At 43.6% G+C, this 12,177-nt stretch overlaps 1 long non-coding RNA gene across 1 annotated transcript; it reads left to right on the forward strand.

Annotated features, from left to right (window-relative positions):
- Positions 1–235: 235 nt before the first annotated feature.
- LOC145395305 (uncharacterized) lies at positions 236–11,737 on the forward strand. The gene is made up of 2 exons (XR_013896571.1): positions 236–415; positions 11,592–11,737. It is a non-coding gene; the product is annotated as an uncharacterized LOC145395305 (long non-coding RNA).
- The last annotated feature ends 440 nt before the right edge of the window (positions 11,738–12,177 follow it).

The following is a 12,177-nucleotide window of genomic DNA, read 5'->3' on the forward strand; positions in this document are numbered from 1 at the left end:
GTTTTGTAATTCATACCCACCAGAGAGACAGGCCTGAGGGCTGATCTTGTGACCCCTGAGGCATAGGAATGCAGACCTCACGAGGGAGAATGACAGTCGACATCTCATCCAGGCCATAACAGAACTCTGCGGTTGTAGTGGTAACAGTAGTAGTAGTAGCAGTAGTAGTAGTGGTGGTGGTATTTTGTTTTCCATTTCATGCCTCACTCCATCCGTTGGTGTGAATCAAGTCGGGATGACGATGATGATGATGATGAACATGTACGCCTTTTTTGTTTCCTCCTTCTCCAGCAACCCCACTATCAACGGGAGTCTAGGCTTCCGGTGGTCCCCTACCCCCGTGGCGGAGGGTAAAGAGGGCTTCACCACCCTCGGCATCTCCACCAGGCCTCATATGGCACCCTCCAGCGTTAGGGTAAGAGAAGCGTTTATTTCCTGCATATATGTTCTCGTCATGGAAACGTTTTTATAGGGTTAATTATGGAAGTGCTTGGGTATCTGTTTATTATTATTATTATTATTATTATTATTATTATTATTATATTATGATTTTTATTATTATTATTTTTATTATTAGGCATATGACAGAGGAGCTAGTTAGAAAGAACAAGGGGGATTTAGGAAAGGAAAAGGGTGTGTAGATCAGATATTTGTTCTAAGATGTTTAGTGGAGAAGTATCTAAAGAAGGGAAAGAAAGTGTATGCTGCCTTCATGGACTTGAAGAAAGCTTATGACAGAATAGATAGGCAACGTATGTGGAAGGTATTAAGAATATAAGGAGTGGACGGGAAATTGTTGAGAGCTGTGAAGAGTATGTACGAGGGAGCTAGGGCTACGGTGCGAGTGGATGGTGAGCTGAGCGAGTTCTTTGATCTCAATGTGGGACTGAAACAGGGTTGTGTGATGTCTCCATGGCTGTTTAATATATACATGGATGGGGTTGTAAAGGAGGTGCAAGGTAGGGCAGTGGACGTGGGGGTGGCTCTAATGAATGAGGGTGAGATTTGGAAGATTCCGGTGTTGCTGTTTGCTGATGATACAGTATTGTTGAGTGAAGATGAATGGGAGTTGCAAAATTTGGTGAATGAATTTGGGACAGTGTGTAGGAAGATGAATCTGAAAGTTAATGTAAACAAGAGTAAAGTTATGGTGTTTGACAGGAATGAAGTCACAGAATGTACAGTGAGGTTGGATGGTGAGGATATGGGGAGTGTGAGTGCATTCAAGTACTTGGGTAGTGTGATGAGTAAGGATGGAACTTTGGGGGATGAAGTGCATGAAAGGGTACAGCAGGGAAGGAAGGTTGTTGATTCACTGAAAGCAGTGATGAGAAATAGGAAGGTGAGTATGAAAGCTAAGAAGTCATTGCATGATAGTATTATGATCCCTACCTTGACGTATGGAAGCGAGGCGTGGACCTTGCAAGAGGGGAACAAGTCAAGAGTGAGAGGAATGGAAATAAGTTACTTGAGAGGAGCATGTGGAGTGACATGGAGGGACAGGTTGACGAATGAAGAAGTAAAGGAACGTTGTGGGGTGGATGTGGATGTGGTTGAGAAAATTAGGAGAAATACACTGAGGCGGTTTGGACATGTGGAGAGAATGGAGAATGAAAAACTGCCTAAGAGGGTGTAAGCAGGTGAGGTGGAGAGAGGGAGAGGGAGGGGTAGACCGGGGATGAGGTGGAGGGATGGAGTTGAGAGGTATATGAGGGAGGGGGGAGTGAGAGGGAGGGGTAGACCGAGGATGAGGTGGAGGGATGGAGGTGAGAGGTATATGAGGGAGGGGGGACTGAACTGGGGGGAGGGTAGTTAAATGGTGGGTGACAGAGCGATTGGAGGCGTTTTGTCTGCGGCCACCCTTTGTGGGATTAGGGCGTCGAGCTATAGATAGATAGATTATTATTATTATTATTATTATTATTATTATTATTAATTAGTGGTAAGTGGGGGCACTCACTGTCCACTCACTTGATGTAGTGCGGCTCTTCGGTGACTGCTCTTTCCTCTCTTCCTTCCTTCTTTCCTTCCTTCCACCTCTGTCTCTCTTTCTTTCTTTCTTTTCTCTTCCTTCTGTGTACGGGTGACTCTACACTGAATGACAAGGCAAATGGTTTCCTGTACACCAGGAAACCATTTACTAAGCTGAGTGGTAACCATATAACCAAATTATGGTGCCTGGTGGTTAAGTGGGTAATTAAGGTGCTCCAGTCGGCTTGAGCCTGTGTCGGTTTATATCCTAGGGATGGTTGGAGTTTATTGCTCACGTAATCCCACTCAGGGATGAATGAGGCTGGTCACACTCATTTTAAATGTCAGAACCAAATTGCATAGCCTCGGGCCGCCACGCTCCACATGGGGCAACACTGGATTAGATGATGATGCAGATGATGATGATGATGATGATGATCTATCTCTCTATTGCCTGACGCCTAAATCCAGCACGGGGTGGTCACAATCAAATCACCTCCACATCGCCCTATCCGCCGCCATTTCACTGCCCTGCTCCCAGCTCACACCCCCCTCTCCCATATACCTCTCCACTCCATCCCTCCACCTCATCCTTGGCCTCCCCCTCCGTCTCCCCCCGTCCATCTCAGTCAGATGCACTCTCCTCGTCAGTCTCTCACCCTCCATCCTCTCCACATGGCCAAACCACCTTAGTGTGTTCCTCTAACGCTTCCTATCACATCCACACCACAAAGCTCCTTCACTTCCTTATTTGTCAGCCTGTCTCTCCATGTGACTCCACAGGCTCCTTGAGTCCTTCCAACAACGTCCAAGTTTCACTTCCATACGTCAGAGTTGGTATCACAATACTGTCATGCAGCTAGTTTTTCACTTCCATGCTCATTTCCCTGTTTCATAACACTGCTTTCAAGGAACAAGCAACCTTTCTTCCTTGTTGCACCCTTTCGAGCACTTCACCCTCCAAACTTCCATCCTTACTCATCACACTCCCAAAGTACTTAAACGTACTCACATTATCCATTTCCTCACCATCCAACCTCACTGTACATTCACTGACTTCACCTCTCCCAAAGACCATCACTTTACTTTTCACTACATTCACCTTTTGATTCCGTTTCTTACACACTCTCCCAAACTCATCCACCAAGCCTTGGAGCTCCCCTTCGTCTTCAATCAACAACACAGTATCATCTGCAAACAACAGTACAGGGAGTTTCCAAACAATACCCTCTCTCACTAGGGCCACTCCAACATCCACTGCCCTACCTTGTATCTCTTTTATTACCCCATCCATGTACAGGTTGAACAACCATGGAGACATGACACATCCCCGTTTCAACCCAACTTTCAAAGAGAAAAATCACTCAGTTCACCATCCACATGCACTGCGGCCTTAGCACAATCATACATACTCTTCACAGCATTCAACAACTTCCCATCCACTCCATCTATTCTTAATACTTTCCACAATCTTTGACTATCCACCCTGTCATATGCTTTCTCCAAATCCATGAAGGCAGCATACAGCACCTTTCCATTCTCTAGAAACTTTTCCACTGTAGATCTAAGAATGAATATCTGATCTACACAACCTCTTCCCTTCCTAAAGGTTCCGTGTCCTTGTCCAACTAATTCCTCTGTTATTTCCCTAACTCTGTCAATAAGTATCCTACCATACACTTTTCCCATTACACTAAGAAGACAAATGTCCCTGTGATTACCACAGTCTTCTTTTTCCCCATTTCCTTTGTACAAGAGAATAATTATACCTGACTTCCAATCCTCCGGGACTCTACCTTCCTCCCAGACCAATCTGCACATCTTCCACATCCATTCTACTACTATCTCTCCCCCATGCTTTAGCATTTCATCACACACTCCATCAGGTCCTGGGGCTTTCCCCAATTTGACTTTCTTCATTGCTTCCACAGCTTCTATCCTTCTGATTTCTTCCTGTCTTCTCACCTCCCTCCTTCTCCCAGCCATTCCCCAAACACTTATACTTGCATTACTTCCATTCTCTATGTTTAACAATTCCTTAAAGTGTTCTCTCCATCTGCTCACTTTTTCTACCTTCTACACTAGTAATCTACCATTTTTATCTTTCACTCACCTACTAACTTCACTGCCACCCTGTCTTACTCTCTTCACCTTTTTCCAGAACATTTTCTTACAGTCCCTCCACTTTACACTCAAATTCCTTCCAAATTCCTCATCCACTCTCTTCTTACTCTCTCTTAGTAATATTTTCACCTCTCTCCTCCTTTCTACATATAACTCTCACTTTCGCCTCTCAGCTTCTTTCACGCCCCTATTTCCCATCCATTCATTGTATGGTTTCTTCTTTTGTGCCACAGCTTGTCTCACCTCTTCATTCCACCATGCTGTTCCTAGCAACCCCTTCCGTCTTCTCTTCCTTCCACACACCACATCACATGCTGCACATATTTCTTCTGTGAATATCTTACACACACCTTCCACGTCCCCCATCTGGTCCAATTCATATTTACCCAATCGTTCCTCCACTTCTCTCATATATTCTGCCATTTTCTCATCCTCTTGTAACCTTCCCAGTCTCCTTGCAACTACTCCTTCCTCTCATCTTTCCCTTCTTCTATTTCTCCATCTTACTTGGACATTGATTCTGGCCACCACCAAGTAGTGGTCAGAAAGTCCACTCCCCCAACCTCTATAAGCTTTTACATCCATTACACATCTTCGCATCCTTTCATCCACACACACACAATCAGTCATTGCCTTCCTTTTATTCAGTTCACCACCCACCCTTCTCATCACTCGCCACGTATACCTGTGGATCATTCTGTGCCTGAGGAGGGTATTGGTTATCACCAAGCCCCTCCCGGCACAAAAGTCCACTAACACACTGCCATTCTCATCTATCTCAGCAGGCACACCCCACTCACTAACTGTTCCATCCACCTTCACATTCCCTACTTTACCATTCATATCACCAATAAAAAACACTCATTCCTTCCAAACTTTTCCAGGCACACTTCATCATTTGTTCAGAACTCTTCTCTCACTCTGCTTGCACGATCTTGCGATGTCGCATAAACGCACACAGTCGCCCACATTTCTATTCCAACTTTCAATCTTACCCACACAATCCTTGAGCCAACTGATCCATACTCTTTTATGATTATTATTATTATCATTATTATTATGTTGTGTGTGGGATGAAGAGAAGACAGAGGGGGGCGCAAGGAACAGCGTGTTGGAATGAAAAGGTGAGATAGGCTGTGGCACAAAAGAAGAAAGCATACAATGAATGGATGAGAAATAGGGGCGTGGAAGAAGTTGAGAGGCAGAAGAGAGAGTTATATGTAGAAAGAAAGAGAGAGGTAAAAAGATTAGTAAGAGAGAGTAAGAAGAGAGTGGATGAGGAATTTGGAAGGAATTTGAGTGTAAAGTGGAGGGACCGTAAGAAAATGTTCTGGAAAGAGGTGAAGAGAGTTAGACAGGGTGGAAGTGAAGTTAGCAGGGGAGTGAAACATAAAAATGATAGATTACTAGTAGAGAAGGGAGAAAAATTGAGCAGATGAAGAGAATACTTTAAGAAATTGTTGAACATAGAGGATGGAAATGTGTGTGGTAATCATAGGGGCATTTGTCTTCTTAGTATAATAGGAAAAGTGTATGGTAGGATACTTATTGACAGTGTTAGGGAAATAACAGAGGAATTAGAGAAGAACAGGGAGGCTTTAGGAAGGGAAGAGGTTATGTAGATCAGATTTTCATTCTTAGATCTTTAGTGGAAAAGTTTCTAGAGAAGGGAAAGATGTTGTTTGCGGCTTTCATGGATTTGGAGAAAGCATATGACAGGGTGGATAGACAAGGATGATGAAAGTATTAAGAATATATGGAGTAGATGGGAAGTTCTTGAATGCTGTGAAGAGTATGTATGATGGTGCTAAGGCTGCAGTGCGTGTGGATGGTGAACTGAGTGAATTTTTCTCTTTGAAGGTTGGGTTGAGACAGGGATGTGTCATGTCTCCATGGTTGTTCAATCTGTATATAGATGGGGTAATATAAGAGGTACAAGGTAGGTTAGTGGATGTTGGAGTGGCCCTGGTGAGAGAGGGTAGTGTTTGGAAACTCCGTGTACTGTTGTGTGCAGATGATACTGTGTTGTTGAGTGAAGACGAAGGGGAGCTGCAAGGCTTGGTGGATGAGTTTGGGAGAGTGTGTAAGAAACGGAATCTAAAGGTGAATGTAGGGAAGAGTAAAGTGATGGTCTTTGAGAGAGGTGAAGTCAGCGAATGTACAGCGAGGTTGGATGGTGAGGAATTGGAAAATGTGAGTACGTTTAAGTACTTGGGTAGTGTGATGAGTAAGGATGGAGGTTTGGAGGGTGAAGAGCTTGAAAGGGTACAGCAGGGAAGAAAGGTTGCTGGTTCCTTGAAAGCAGTGATAAGAAACAGGGAAGTGAGCATGGAAGTGAAAAAGTTACTACATGACAGTATTGTGATATCAACTCTAAGGTATGGAAGTGAAGCTTGGACGTTGTTGGAAGGACACAAGTCAAGAGTGACAGCAGTGGAAATGAGTTATGTAAGAGGAGCCTGTGGAGTCACATAGAGAGACAGGCTGACAAATGAGGATATAAAGGAGCATTGTGGTGTGGATGTGGATGTGATAGGAAGCGTTAGGAGGAATACACTAAGGTGGTTTGGTCATGTGGAGAGGATGGAAGGTGAAAGACTGACGAAGAGAGTGTATGTAAGTGAGGTGGAGGGAGGGGGAGGCCGAGGATGAGATGGAGGGATGGGGTGGAGAGGTATATGAGAGAGGGGGGTGTGAGTTGGGAGCAGGGCAGTGAAATGGCGGGGGACAGGGCGACATGGAGGCGATTTGTTTGTGGCCACCCCGAACGGGATTGAGGCGTCTGGCAATAGATAGATAGATAGATAGATATATTATTATTATTTTTATTATTATTATTATTATTATTATTATTATTATTATTATTATTATTACCTTAAAGGCCGCCTTCAGCGCCCTCAGCTTGATGTCAGGTCTATTCCTATTTCAGTCAGAAATGAGTTATAACTAGGGAACCGGTGGCCCGATTGGATTGGAAATTGTTTTATTCTTCATGTTTGCGCATTATAATGGTACCTCGCCCTAACAAAAATTGCGCTGTATGCACAGGTTTCTGCTGTGTTACGATAACAAACAAACAAACCTACAGAAACCGAATCACTAAAATATTATTATTATTATTATTATTATTATTATTATTGCCAGGCATCTGAAACCCATAAGGGATGGCCATAAACAGATCACCTCCACGTTGCTTGTCCCCTGCCGTTTCATTTCCCTTCCCCCAACTCACCCCCTCCCCCTTCTTTCATACACCTCCCAACTCCACCCCTTCATCTCATCCTCGGCCTCCCCCTCCCTCTCCCCTCCCCACTTCACTCACATACACTCTCCTCGTTAGCCGTCCGCTCCCCATCCTCTCCACATGGGCAATTTCTCCTAACAATTTCTACCACATCCACATCCACACCACAACGCTCCTTCACGTCCTCTGTCAGTCTGTCTCTCCGTGTAACTCCACATGCTCCTCTCAAATAACAAATTTCCACTGCTCTCACTCTAGACTTATGTCCTTCCAACAAGGTCCATGCTTCACTTCCTTACGTTAGAGTTGGTATCACAATACTATCATGCAGCGATTTTTTTACATCTCAATTTCCTCATCACCCACTCTCATTGTTGATTCAGTAACTTCATTTCTCTCGACGACCAAAACTTTACTCTTCCTTGCATTCACGTTTATATTCCATTTTTACACACTTCCCAAACTTATTTAACAAGAACTGCAGTTCCCCTTCGTTTTCACTTTACAATACAGCATCATCTGCAAACAACAGTACAGGAAGTTTACAAATGCTACCCTCTCTCACTGGGGTCCCTCCGACACCCACTGCCCTACCTTGCAACTCTTTCATAACCCCATTCATATTCAAACTGAACATCCATGGAAACCCGACGCACCCCTATTTCAATCCAACATTCAGATAGACAAATTCACTCAGTTCACCATCCACACGCACTGCAGCATTAGCACCCTCATACATACTCTTCACTGCCTTCAACAAGTTCTCATTTACTCCATATATCTTAATATTTTTTCACAATCCTTGTCTATCCATTGTCATATGCTTTCCCTAAATCCATGAAGGCCACAAACAACTTTTCCATTTCTAGAAACTTTTCCACTAAACACTTGAGGATGAATATATGATCTATACAACCTCTTCCTTTCCTTAAAAAAAATAAATAAATTCTTCTCCGACTAATTCCTCTGTTATTTTCCTAACCCTGTCAATAAGTACCCTACCATATACTTTTCTTACAACGTTAACAAGATAAATGCCCCTATGGTTGCCACATACTTCTTTTTCCCTTTTTCCTTTGTACAGGGGAATAATTATACCTGACTTCCAGTCCTGTGGGACTCTATCTTTCTCAAGGCCAATTTGCACATCTTCCACTTTCATTCTACTACTATCTCTCCACCATGCTTCAGAATTTCACCACACATTCCATCAATTCTTGGAGCCTTCCCCATTTTGACTTTCTTTATTGCTTCCACAACTTGCATCTTTTAAATAACAACAGAGAATAGAAAAAGCAAATGAATAAAATTAATAATCCATACACCAGATTACAGGAGTCCTCCTTTGATAAAAAAAAAAAAAAAAAAGCCTGTAACAGTCGGACTTGAACAGCCGTAGGTTGAAGGTTTGGCGGAAACCACTCAAGGGATGTAGGTTGTAAAGAGATGCAGTTTGGAGAATAAAAGAATTCTGAAAGGCAGAAATTCTGCATTATGGCAGTGTGACAGTCCAGTCATGAGTGCTACCAGATGCCCTTATAACACGGGGCAAGGCATGGAGAGGTGACACAATGTATGCAACTTCGGCAGTGCATTTGCCATAAAAGTATCTATAAAATATGCAAGGAAAGCAACATTCCTTCTTAGCTGAAGGGGAGGCAGTTCATTTGTCATAGTAGGGTTACTCGTAATCATACTGATCTCTTCCTATCTTCTCATCTCCCTCCTTCTCCCAGCCGTTCCTCAGCCACTTATACTCACATTACTTTTTTTCTCTTATCATTAACAGTTTTTTAAAGAGTTCTCTCCATGTGCTCACTTTTTTTCCCTTCTCCAGTATCAATCTGCCATTTCTGTTGTTCACTCACCTCCTAACTTCTCTATCACCCTGTCTAACTCTCTTTCCCTCCCTCCAGAACATTTTCTGTCACTCCCTCCACTTTACATTCAAATTCCATCCAAAGTCCTCATCCACTATCTTCTTACTCACTCTTACTAATCTTTTCATCTCTCTATTCCTCTCCGCATGTAACTCTCTTTCCCGTCTCTCAGCTTCTTCCACGCCTCTGCTTCCCATCCACTCACTATATGCATTCTTCCTTTACGCCACAGCTTGTCTCACTTCTTCTTTCCACTATGATGTTCCTTGCACCCCCTTACATCTTCTCTTCACTTCACAACAACACACCACCTTTCATGCTGCACAGATTTCTTCTGTGAATATCTTGCACACACCTTCCACCTCTCCCACTTGCTCCAAATTATATTTACCCAATTGCCACTTCACATCTCTTTTATATTCTGTCTTTTTTTTTTTCCATCCTCTTGCAACGTTTCAACCCTCGTTCTATGGACTACTTCTTCCTGTCCTTCCCTGCTTCTATTCCTCCATTGCACTTGAACCTTGATGTTCAGCACCACCAAGTGGTGGTTCGAAAGTCTATTCCCCCAACCTCTGTATGCTCTTGCATCCATTACATACTTTCTCATTCTCCCATCCACACATACATAATCCATTATTGCCTTCCATTCCTTCAATTCACCACCCACCCTTCTCATCACTTACCATATATACCTGTGGATCTTTTTGTGTCCACAGTGGGTATTGGCTATCACCAAACCCCTCCCTGAACAAATGTCTACTAAAGAGCTGCTATTCTCATGCACTTCTGCAGGTACACCCCACTCATCAACTGCTCCATTCATCTTCACATTCCGTACTTTTCTATTCATATCTCCAATCAGAAACACACTCTCATTCCTCACAAACTTATCCATGCACGCTTCTACATTTGCCCAAAACTCTTCTTTCACTCTACTGTCACAATTTTGCACACACAGTCACTCACGTTTGTAACCCTACTTTCAATCTTACCCACACAATCCTTGAACCAAGTGATCCGTACCCTCTTACATTCTCCTTCTATCTCTTGCACAAAACAATACATACACCCTCTTTTGACCTCTCATTCTCACCTCTCGCTCATATACCCCATCCATACTGCCATCCTTTCACACTCTTGTCCCTCGATTTGATGTCCGTTAATCCACATTTGCCCACTTGTGCACCCTCATGTAGCAGAGCAATCTCTCTTTCACCTCATTATTCGTATCTCTTACAATCCATATCGCTATCCGAACCATCTCCTTTGTCCCGTCCTTGGTCGTCACCTGTTTGTCCGTCCTGGTCTGAGGCTTCTTGTTTGTATTATTAGTTAGCTGTTTACCGGGGAGGGCCATAACCCTCCGCCAACCCACTTCCTGACACGCAAGGAACACATGTTGATTGGTTATAAGGTTACCACCCAGCGTATCAAATGATTTCTTGGTTTCCAGGAAATCATTTGACTTGTTACGCAATGTAGAGCTACCCCGAAGTAAACTACCACTACACTGAGTGGATGGATGATGGGCACCCCCATCGACCACGTCTGACATTAGACTGGTATAGATAGTATTATTATTATTATTATTATTATTATTATCATCATCATCATCATCATCATCATCATCATCATCATCATCATCATCATCATCTTTATTATTATTAATATTTGTACACACCGCCCGTCACTACTACCGATTGAATGATTTAGTGAGGACTTTAGACTGGCGCCCTTGGATGCCTTGCTTCCTTTCACTGGGAGTGGGTGCACGAGATTGAGCAGTAATAGACAATGCTGGGTGATACCCATATATCCAAACCATATGTGCTCCCTACGTGTCAAATGGGTTGGTGGAGGATTTGTACCCCTCCCTGTAAAACAGATAACTCAGAGTTCGTGGCAGAGGGATAGGTGGAAATTCTTACCCAACCGCCGTGACAACAGGATTCTCCTGCTTGTCCGTCCTCGAAGCCATGAAACCATGTACAGTGCTGAGTGGTATCCATATATCGAAACCATACATGCTCCATACGTGACAGGTGGGGTTGGTGGAGGATTAGTGTCCCTCCCTGTAAAATAGTTAACTCTAAGCCCTTGGCCACCCCGTTTGGGATACATGGCGTCTGGCAATGGATAAATGAATGAATTATTATTATTATTATCATTATTATTATATGCTTTATAACGCCTGGCTATGTGATTATGCAAACACTGGGTTAGTGTTAAAGATTTTTCTTTATTACTGTTTAGTGTTAAATTAATTATTCAAACGTTCAGGTAAATTTAACATTTCCTTCTTTAGCTGTGTCTGGTGAATGAAAAAGGAATAGGCTGATATATTTACGTACCGGTATGTATTTTAACAGGACTTGGACTTTTGGCGCAACCTTCCCACCAAGACCAACAAGATACTCTTCCTGGAACGCTTCTTGGAGGACTAGTGACGCTTCTTGGAGGGGTAGTGACGCTTCTTGGAGGAGTAGTGATGCTTCTTGGATTGGTAGTGACGCTTCGTGGAAAGGTAGTGACGCTTCTTGGAGGAGTAACAACGCTTCTTAGAGTAGTGATGCTTTCTGGAGGGGTAGTGACGCTTCTCGGAAAAGTGTTGGCGCCGACGCCCTCAGAATCCCGCATTTTCCCTCTGTACCCCACCTCCCCAATTCCCCACCCCTCCTTTCCCCCATCCTAGCATTCCCTTTTCTTTTCTTGTTTTTCTATCCATGCCTGCTGCTGGTTTTTTTTTTCCCATTATCGTCCTTTGTTCTGTCTTCCCATCTTTCCACTCCTCCTCCTCCCCCACTTCCTTCTCTTCCCATCTTTCCCCTCCTCCTCACCTGCACTTTCTTCTCATCGCGTCTTTCCTTTCTCCTCTTCCCCCGCTTCCTTTCTTTTCCGTCTTCCCTCTTCCTCTCTTCCTTTTCCCCTTCCTTCCCCACCCCAACCATTATTGCA

This window comes from Coenobita brevimanus, chromosome 30 (assembly GCF_032717465.1).
Source record: "Coenobita brevimanus isolate Jiangsu-jjx chromosome 30, ASM3271746v2, whole genome shotgun sequence".
NCBI lineage: Eukaryota > Metazoa > Arthropoda > Malacostraca > Decapoda > Coenobitidae > Coenobita > Coenobita brevimanus.